The sequence below is a fragment of the Manis javanica genome, chromosome 4, assembly GCF_040802235.1.
Source record: "Manis javanica isolate MJ-LG chromosome 4, MJ_LKY, whole genome shotgun sequence".
NCBI lineage: Eukaryota > Metazoa > Chordata > Mammalia > Pholidota > Manidae > Manis > Manis javanica.
In genome coordinates, this window is record NC_133159.1 from 140,400,828 (window position 1) to 140,411,482 (window position 10,655).

Sequence of the window (10,655 nt, forward strand, 5' to 3'; positions counted from 1 at the left end):
CCAGAAAGTCTATGGGTTGTTGGCATGGCAAATATTATGGTAGAGAAGAGCTAGAGCTTAGAGCCAAAGTCCCCAACCACCCGTGGGCATCATTCATTACTACAGCCGCTCAGGGAGTCTCACGTCTATCCAGCTCAACCCCTGCATCAGACAGAGTATTGATTATCTGGTGATGTGCAACAGATTACAGCAAAATAGTGGCTTAAAGTAACAATAAACATTTATTCCTCACAATTTCTGTGAGTCAGGAATTCAGGAATCATTTGGGTAGTTGTGGCTCTGGGTCTTTCATGAGGGTCTCAAGATGTCTGCCAGGGCTGCAGATCTGAAGGCTTGACAGGCTGGAGGTCCACTTCCAAGCTGTGCTGCTCACTTACACGGCTCCCACGGTGGTGCCGGATGCTGGAGCGAGCCTCAGTCCTCCTCATACAGGTCTGTCCCCGTGCTCCGTGATTGAATGTCCTCACAGCATGATGGCTGGCCTCCAGAGTGAGCAATCCAGAGAGGGAGACAGATGGAAATTACGCTTTTTATGACCTAGCCTCAGAAAGCACAAAGCATCACTTCTGTCACATAACATGAATGGTTAGAAGTCAGTCACTAAATCCAGCTCACATTCAAACCTTTGGCAGAAAGAAGAGTCAAAGAATTTGGAGACATTTTACAGTTACCATAGACAGGAAAACAGAAACTACTGTAGATATTTGAAACAAACAAACAAAAAGCTTGTATACAAACAATTGGTTCTTTTCATTGGAGGGGCTAGTGGTGGTGAAAGCTGAGGGTGGGGGGACTACATCCCACTAGCTTTCAGTTTACTTTGCTGTAGCTGCTTTCCACAGACTCACAGTTGCTGCTGCCACTCAGAACCCAGGAAACTTCTGGAAACTACTGCTGAGGTCATTGCTGCCTGGTGACTGGTGGGGGGCATTGAAGCCAACATGCAGCTTGTACATCTGTTGCCGCAGAGGAAGAAAGAATGGCTTCCACCTCCTTTCTACCCTTCAGATTTCACACAAGTACATTTTATTGGTGGAACTCTGCTGTCAAAGGAATCTGTGAAATGTTCCTGGGCTTCCAGCACCTGCAGAGAAGGGGGTAGAGATTGGTGTCAAGAGCCAACTAGTGCCACTCAGCATCCTCCACATTACAGACATGGTGAGAAGGCCCCGCCTGTACTTGGAGGTATCCTACTTTTTTTGCAGTCTTATGGGCGCTCAAGTCTCTGTAAAAGAGCTAGCTAAACCAGAAACCTGGAAAGGTGTCCTTCTAGCTGGAAAGCAGACTGGGTGCTGGATGCTGGTGACATGCACTCATCCCCAGAGGTGACTGGAGGAACACTTGGAACTTCTAAAAAATAAAATTTTTTCAGGAGTTATCCTGAAAAATAATAGTAAGTAATTAATTAAATAAAACAAATAAAAGGCTGATTCCGGATACCTCCCCTTGTCAAAAATGAACAAACCAGAGGCTACTTAAAGCAGTAAAGACAAATTTCAATCAGTAATATACTGCTGCAATAGTGCAGCGGAAAGAGTCCATCATGCACTAAACTCAAGTGGGATTTCTAAAGAGGTGATCAGACATTTTAAAGGGAGAAAGAGAGCACAGGGAGCAGATATCGGGGGCTCTGTGAAAGAGTACAAAAAGCAGGAATGGAGGGGTTGGTCCACATGAATCCCAACTGGATTTGCTGACTGGGCTTTCCAAAGTCAGCTCCCACTGACTCTCACAAGCTGGGAAGCAGAGCCCTTCTCTGGTGTTGGCTGGAACAAATAGCAAATTCTTTAGGCAGCCTTGAGGTTTCTCAGGCAGGAACTTTAAGGGGGACCGGGGTCATCTAGGGACTTAGCCTTGAGCTGTTAGAAACTGTTAGTGTTTGTCCAAGTCTGCATTGGCCAGGGTTGAACTGAGAAAAGGGGGCAGAGCAGCCAGGCTAGAGTCTGTTCAAGGAGAGGAGGTCACCCTCCAAACCCACAGGCCCGCACCTCCTGAGTTAATCTCTGAAGGAGAGGGAGCCGTTTAACAAGGTCTTTATTCTCACTAAACTTGTGAAGGATGGCTGGGAGGGCAAGGAGGCTTGGAAAGAAGATGTTCTTTGGCCTCTTCAGGGCTGGAGGTCAGCAGGACTGGAGGGTAGGAGAGGCAAGGAAGGGCAGGTGACTGGGGGGCATACCTGGATTCCTAACCTTGGACATATGTACTGCTGGAGGCCACCACTTCCACGGTGATCAGGGCTTCTCACTCCCAGGGAGCCGTGGGTGCAACAAACTTTGGCTCCCAAGGTCCTGGTGGGAGAGATGGTGAGCCTGGGAGGCTGGCGCTGGGGCACCAACTCGGTGGATGTGGGGGCAGCATACTCACTCACCCATGCAGAAGGGAAGTCCTGAGCCTAAAGCAAAGTGGGAATAATGGTTTAAGGCAAGGAGCCTCTGTGTTAGAGGGAAACATTGAGATGAGCATTTGGTGCCACACTGTGGAGTGTTTTGACTTGCAGGGTGGAAGGAAATTAAGATTTCAATGCTGTGAACAGTATAAAGGCTTCGTAGGATGAGGGCCACCCCGCAAGGATGGTGGAGCAGAAATAGGCTCCCTGACACATGAACCACCAAACTAGCAATGAACTACAGTACTTCACCAAATCATTGCATGAGAAATCAGTAAACGTTCTCATTTAACCCACTGCTGTGTTGAATCTCTGCTGCAGCAGCTGAACCTATCACCTGATAAAGGAGTGAATACATGTATTAGTTAGCTATTGCCATAATAATGTTTTATAAGAAACCATCCCAACTGCAGTGGGTTGGAATAACAATTCTCACCAGTCTGCAGGCTGCCTGGCACAGCAAAGCTCTAACTCTGTGCTGGCCAGGCTGGCTCTGCTTCTCACTGTTGTTCCGCAGATCAGCCAGGGCAGCTCTTTGCCACGTGTCTTTATTCTGGGACCCAGGCCAGAAGGGCAGCATGTACCCAAGAAAAGCTTAAGGAGGCAACCAGAAACCCATCAGGCCTCTTCAAGCCTAGGCACAGAGCTGGCACACTGTCATCTCTGCCCATTCCATAGGTCAAAGCAGTTCACATGGCCAAACACCGTGCCAGGGGATAAGAAGCAAGGGAGATCCAGCAAGGGTGTGGGTGCAGGGAGGGGTGGGGATCAGGGCCAGTAATTCTACCTGTCCCAGGATGTGACTGAGTCCTGCTTTGGAGGCCCCACACCCCAGCTCCACTCTAGCTGTAACCTATAAATGGAGCATCATGAACTGTAGTGTCTATCCATGATGTGAAGACTCCCCACATTTCTCTGTTAGGTCTGGAGCCCTGACAAGGCAAGAATCCATCTCCTTTATCTCCCAAGTGCCTAGTTCCAGGCCCTGCCCTCAATAATGACTTACATTTCCCAGTGAATTTTAAGCCATTTCTTCATTCAGCCCATATGATTCCTTATGAAATACAGACTGACCCCCTGTCAACCCATAGTGCTATATATTTGCCCCATAAGCTGCAAAAGGACTGTAGCATTTGGCACTGGGATTTGTATGCAGATCCAATACCAAATATTGTATCCAGTGCCACCCCTAGGAACCTCCAAAGGAAAGGCCTTACAAGGTAAACATCAAAACAGGTTAGTGGAATTTTTTTCTCTAGAGGCCATTTGAATCTGTGAAGATTCTGATCCCCTGAAATATCCTAAGAGGAAGACTGCTGGAGGCACTGCCCTAGTCAGGGTCCCCATCACAGCCCCCACGGCTCCTCAGTCTCTTGGCCCTTCTCATCAGGACAAAAGCAAAATGGGCCCCATGTGCTCCCCCTTAATTGCTGCCTTTCCCAGCCAACGATGCCCGCTGAGGGAGAACCGCCTGCTGGGAGCCGTGGGAATCTGAAAGAGCGCTGCTCTCATCACCACCGCATTCCAGGCGGGGGCATGTGGGTGGGAGATGGATCTCAGGGCAGCGACTCAGGGTCAGTCACTACCTTTATCTGGTCACGGTGGTGGTTTTCTGCGGAGACGATGGGGAGGCTGCAGTGCTACTGAGGAAGGCGCCGCCCCAAATCACTCACCAAAGACGTTTCTTGATGCAACAAGCAAGAGGAATTTATTCGGAAGCCAACTAGTTGGGGTCCAAGTCAGCCCGTCCAGCAGGTCTCAACGAGGACCCTGAGTACTTACAACTAAGTGGTTATATAGGATTTTCTGAGGCATTCAGCCCTAGAGATTTACCATGGTTACAGATTATGTTGTAGTAACAAGATAACAATACTACATAGCAAGATAACAATACTACAAAGGCAGTAATTTTTCAAACCTACGATTTCTGGGTTAGTGCCACGTCCTGGGGGTGTAGCAAGGTAGGGTCAGCTTTTATGCTTAACTAACCGAAAGGTTAGCGCTGCCAGCAGTCATGATTGATTAACTTGTTTTTCCAGAGGAGTTACCTGGTTTCAGTTGTTCCCTCTGAGTCATATATCAGAATGGCTTTTTGGGCTTCAAGATGGCCACTCTTAAGCTAACTTATTTCTCAGGGAGGTTGGGGTCCTACATTCCCCACTTCTTTTTCTGAACATTCTAATCATGGAATGTTGGTTTCTTCTTGTTGTGTGAGGGTATGATACTGTTGTCTCAGCATTAGCACCTGCACAGCACTTACTCTTTCTCTAATAAAGGTTATTACTCGATTTAAAATGCAGGGACTTAAGGTGAGGAGCAATATTAAAATAAGCAGGGGTCCTGCCAAAGTGGATATTAGAGTTGTAAGCCATGGGGATCTAGAAAACCAGGATTCAAACAGGCTCTGGTTAGCTTCTCGTTCTCGCTTTCGCTGATTTAATCTTTCTCTTAATTTAGACATTGAGTCTCTTACTACTCCAGTATGGTCTGCATAGAAGCAGCACTCTTCCTTTAGAGCTGCACACAATCTACTTTCTTTTAGAAATAGTAAATCTAACTCTCGTCTATTTTGTAGCACTACTTCAGAGAGAGGTTAGGGACTTTTCAAGTTTAGAAATAGACTGTTCTATAGTTCTCAAATCTTCACCGATAGCTATTCTTAGTCCTTCATAATGTTGGTTTCCTTGTATAATTGCAGCTGCCCCTGGTCCTACTCCGGCTGCGACTCTTACTCTTAGTAATACAGCTAGAGTGAGTGAGACTGGCTCTCTTTTATACCTTAGTTTAGGTTCTAATTCTGCCACGAATGATAAGTCATCATGATACATTAGTCTGGGTACTAACTGGACCATGATACAGAAATCACGGGAGGAGTTGAAGGCAGAAGTAGAGACACATGGGGTCACTCCAGTGTTACAAGCCCACCATCTCTTGGGAGGAGGGATTAAATACCTGTTTTTACCAGGGAAGGCTATGGGTATGGTCTCATTCTTTCTTCTACAGATAGAGACTCTAGCTGCTGCTAGGGAAAAGGGGCGATGACCGCTCTGGCTGCTTCGTGCTGAGAAGGGGGCGCAGTAAAGGGTGCAGCTAGGTCTCCATCACTGGTCAGTTGAGAGGGCTTCAGAAGGCTGGCGCTTCTATTCTGGGTTTCATTTTTATTACTATTTGCAGTTTTGTGGCTTCTAGGCAAGATAAAACAAATTGTGTTATTAGGTTATGTAGCAACATCTGGAGTTGGATTTTTTATTCTGGAAGGAGGCTACATTATTGAAACGATACTTCTCTCTAAAATCACTCTCATTTTTACTAGAAGTAACTAGGTTAAGAAAATAATTAACAGCTGGCTTGATTATTTGCACAGGTGCAGCAAGAAGAGCAATTGATTACACAGGTTCTTTTAAATATGCTTTGCTGGAACTTTTTGTAAGGAATTTCAGATTGAACTTTTAAAGGCCTCTTGAGGCCAGACAGCCAAGCCAGACTTGCCATCAGGCTTTACCTGCAGTACCTGTAGATTTGGATGAATTCTTCTCTTCTCGAGGTCTCTGCACCTGCCAGGAAGTGACTTTCTTTACTCACCTGGTAAGGCTGCTGGGAACTCTGTAAGCAAGGTACTAGGCCAGTTCTTCCAAGGGGCTTTGTTGGCTTTATAAAGTCAATCTTAGTTCTTTAAAGTTGTTCACATCTGAGTCTATGCACATGTCTCTCAGGTACGACATTCCAGTCAAAGCCCTGGTAGTATAACCAGTGTTCTTAAGTAGTCTTCTCACAAGGAAAGCAGATTCTTATTGAACTCGTGCAAATAAACATACTGCCATGGAATATAAAAACAGTCACTGAAAGTTTTTAAACTCTGGAGGGATCAAGTAGAGAGAAGGATGTTTCAATTCTGCTCATAAAGATAGTCATTTACTAAACTGTTGTCAGTTTAAGAGAACAAGGTTAAAACATTTTACCAGCAACATTTGAAACAAAAAGACACAAAATCATTTTCTTTAGTTTATGTAATCTTATGTAACTAATACCTGTTCTGCTGAAATCTAGTTCTTTACCAGTTTAGGGATAATACTATAAATGACAAAAGACTTACAAATGACAATGGTTAAAGATCTGATGAGAGCTTACTGTAAAACAGTTGACATAAGGAAATTCTGATATTTCTGTAATACAAAACATTTAGTAACAAAGTTTAGCATCATTCTCTTTGACAGTGCTTTCCTGGTAAATAAATATATATATATCAGATAAATAAGCCAAATTAGTCAAATACTTTCTCTAGTGAGAAAAAATTCTTCTGACATGTTCCAGGGGCCCTCTGGAAAATATCAGAGTTAACTAGAGGTAAAAGCACCTTTTTGCATTTAATTTTTTTAGAACTATCATTACACATTTATTGTCTATATACTCAGCACAGTAAACAAGATATCTTAAAAAGTGGGGCAGCAGGGGAGACTGCTGCTGTCAATTTTTAAAGACAACATACAGAAAGTCAAACTAATTCTAGGTTACTAAGCGTTCTTGAGAGAATGGTAGCAGATGGTAGATTCTTCTGCTTTCATCTTCAGGAGGGGAAAAAAGCTACAATAAGAATTCATATTTAGCTGAAAGAACTGTCTAAACTCAAGGCAGAGTATAATATCACCAGGCATACAAAAGACCTGTTAGAGATACATACAAAGAATGAATATGGCTATAGTCAAATTCAACTTAAAAGTTTAAGCAGAATCTCAAATTTAAATGTCTCTTTCTTTCACACAGATATTCAGATATGACCAGAAATATGATTTGAGATGAAAGAGGTCAGGCATTTTACTTCTTCATTTAGGGACTGAGAAATGATGACCTTTGGCTTACAATCAATAGCTTACAAACAGTGAAAATAATAAGAACATAACTCAGCATAAGTGTCTAAGACCAGATACAAAAAAGCAGAGAAAGTGCTTAAGTTTACAGGTTTTCCCTGAAAGCTTCAAGAATGTTTTACTCTTTAATAGTAGATATAAGCTGCTATGCAAATTCTATTAAAAGCTCTAAGATTATTTGCATTAAAAAATATGGAGAGTCCCCCATGTTTTTTTTTTAAAACATACAGCATATAAATTAAACAAGAAGACCTGGTGGTTCTCAAAAAATCTATTACAACTTTTCTCAAAAGTGATCACACGTTCGTCTATCTAAACTTTTACAGTGAAACCTGTTTTTCTGGGAGAAACATAATCTTGTCCAGATTCTACAGTTTAATAAATTTTGGTTTGTTAACTAAGTGCATTTAATCAGCTGAAAAAAGCTTTGTTACTATTCTGCTTAGGAATTCAATTTTTCAGGCCATGCAATTATTTTTAATAACAAAATATTTCAAAGGCAAATAAAGGTTATACAGTTGTTAACAAACTTTAGCTTTTAGTCCCTTTAACATTACGATTTCATGGCAACTCACTGAGACTTTAAGCATGAGAAACTGCTGTGATCTTTCAACATAGAGAAATGCCCTCTCTATCACTTTAAGCAGTTCTAACCAGAACTCAAAACTATTAGAAACTTCAAGCTCCAGTGAACACTGAGAAGCAGGACACTGCAAACTGTCAAACCAACATTTCCTAGACTGACAAACTTACGAACACATTCTACAATTTCTGCAACTATGAGCTTCACAGCACAATCTCCCAGCAAACACAGAGCACATCTTCTCAACTTAACAAAACTCTAAGGCTTTAAGTTACTACAAAGATTCTCAGGCTGCAGGTAGGCATACACACTGCAACACACAATTAAAAAGGTGTTCACTTGCCACACTTATCCAGTTCACTTACCTGCAACAACTATGCTAGCCTACTCACAAGACCCCCACTGAACACTAGACAAAGCCAAGCTTCTAAGCATTCTATTCTTAAAAGATTTAGCAGATAACATGACTCAAATGACTCTAGGTAAACTCAGGCAGCCGACAACTACCAGGACATGCCCGTCTCAGGCAAACCCAAATTAGCATTAATGCTTAACACTTTTTTATCAGGTTTTCTGGAAGTTTTAGAACACTCAATTTTCACAAGCGCTTGTCTTTAAATCAATTTCATTAATACCATCCGGAGGTAGAAAGATATATTCATTTACACACTTAGGGGGTTGTCTGAGTCTGTCCCATTGTCAGTATAACAATTATTAGGCACATGAAAGACACAAAAAACAGAGACACACACAGATTAGACACACAGCGGCCGCTTTTTGTTTTTTTTTTTCTCAGATTTTCAAACAGAAACCGAAAGGAATCAGAGGGTTGATATTCCTGGCGCCTGAAAATCAACCCTATCTCATCAGATTCACCTTGCCAGAAAAACAGACGGGAGGCTACCAGGCGTCCCTGGCCTCCCAACCTCCCCGAGGCGTCCCTCAGGGTTGCAGCCTGCGGTGCTCCTAGTACGTCTACCGACCGCAGTCTCGACCCCTTTACAGGATCGGGACAGCTGCCAGACAGTGGGTACCCCTTTACAGAATTCTGACCGGTCTCACTGAAAACAGAAGACAGAACACAGACAACTCAAGGCGCCACTAATCTTACCTCTTCCTCCAAGAGCGACTTCGGGAGTGAAGCGGGGTGAGCGCATGATCCCGGACGAGCCCCCAAATGTTGGATTCCCCTGAGGAAGGCGCCGCCCCAAATCACTCACCAAAGACGTTTCTTGATGCAACAAGCAAGAGGAATTTATTCGGAAGCCAACTAGTTGGGGTCCAAGTCAGCCCGTCCAGCAGGTCTCAACGAGGACCCTGAGTACTTACAACTAAGTGGTTATATAGGATTTTCTGAGGCATTCAGCCCTAGAGATTTACCATGGTTACAGATTATGTTGTAGTAACAAGATAACAATACTACATAGCAAGATAACAATACTACAAAGGCAGTAATTTTTCAAACCTACGATTTCTGGGTTAGTGCCACGTCCTGGGGGTGTAGCAAGGTAGGGTCAGCTTTTATGCTTAACTAACCGAAAGGTTAGCGCTGCCAGCAGTCATGATTGATTAACTTGTTTTTCCAGAGGAGTTACCTGGTTTCAGTTGTTCCCTCTGAGTCATATATCAGAATGGCTTTTTGGGCTTCAAGATGGCCACTCTTAAGCTAACTTATTTCTCAGGGAGGTTGGGGTCCTACACACCTTCTTTTAGAAATAGTAAATCTAACCCTCGTCTATTTTGCAGCACTACTTCAGAGAGGGAGGTTAGGGACTCTTCAAGTTTAGAAATAGACTGTTCTATAGTTCTCAAATCTTCATCGATAGCTATTCTTAGTCCTTCATAATGTTGGTTTTCTTGTATAATTGCAGCTGCCCCTGGTCCTACTCCGGCTGCGACTCCTACTCTTAGTAATACAGCTAGAGTGAGTGAGACTGGCTCTCTTTTATACCTTAGTTTAGGTTCTAATTCTGCCACGAATGATAAGTCATCATGATACATTAGTCTGGGTACTAACTGGACCATGATACAGAAATCACGGGAGGAGTTGAAGGCAGAAGTAGAGACACATGGGGTCACTCCAGTGTTACAAGCCCACCATCTCTTGGGAGGAGGGATTAAATACCTGTTTTTACCAGGGAAGGCTATGGGTATGGTCTCATTCTTTCTTCTACAGATAGAGACTCTAGCTGCTGCTAGGAAAAGGGGCGATGACCGCTCTGGCTGCTTCGTGCTGAGAAGGGGGCGCAGTAAAGGGTGCAGCTAGGTCTCCATCACTGGTCAGTTGAGAGGGCTTCAGAAGGCTGGCGCTTCTATTCTGGGTTTCATTTTTATTACTATTTGCAGTTTTGTGGCTTCTAGGCAAGATAAAACAAATTGTGTTATTAGGTTATGTAGCAACATCTGGAGTTGGATTTTTTATTCTGGAAGGAGGCTACATTATTGAAACGATACTTCTCTCTAAAATCACTCTCATTTTTACTAGAAGTAACTAGGTTAAGAAAATAATTAACAGCTGGCTTGATTATTTGCACAGGTGCAGCAAGAAGAGCAATTGATTACACAGGCTCTTTTAAATATGCTTTGCTGGAACTTTTTGTAAGGAATTTCAGATTGAACTTTTAAAGGCCTCTTGAGGCCAGACAGCCAAGCCAGACTTGCCATCAGGCTTTACCTGCAGTACCTGTAGATTTGGATGAATTCTTCTCTTCTCGAGGTCTCTGCACCTGCCAGGAAGTGACCTTCTTTACTCACCTGGTAAGGCTGCTGGGAACTCTGTAAGCAAGGTACTAGGCCAGTTCTTCCAAGGGGCTTTGTTGGC

General features: G+C 43.5%; 1 long non-coding RNA gene across 6 annotated transcripts; it reads right to left on the bottom strand.

The window, feature by feature from the left end:
• Window positions 1–202: 202 nt before the first annotated feature.
• LOC108389427 (uncharacterized) lies at window positions 203–9,529 on the bottom strand. Of its 6 annotated transcripts, none has more exons than XR_001851258.3 (3): window positions 2,190–9,529; window positions 849–1,084; window positions 203–482 (listed from the first exon to the last, which is right to left on the bottom strand). It is a non-coding gene; the product is annotated as an uncharacterized lncRNA (long non-coding RNA). The 6 variants fall into 6 exon arrangements; XR_001851257.3 differs by having other exon boundaries at window positions 2,177–9,529; XR_005056975.2 differs by having other exon boundaries at window positions 849–1,350; window positions 2,177–9,529.
• Window positions 9,530–10,655: the final 1,126 nt, after the last annotated feature.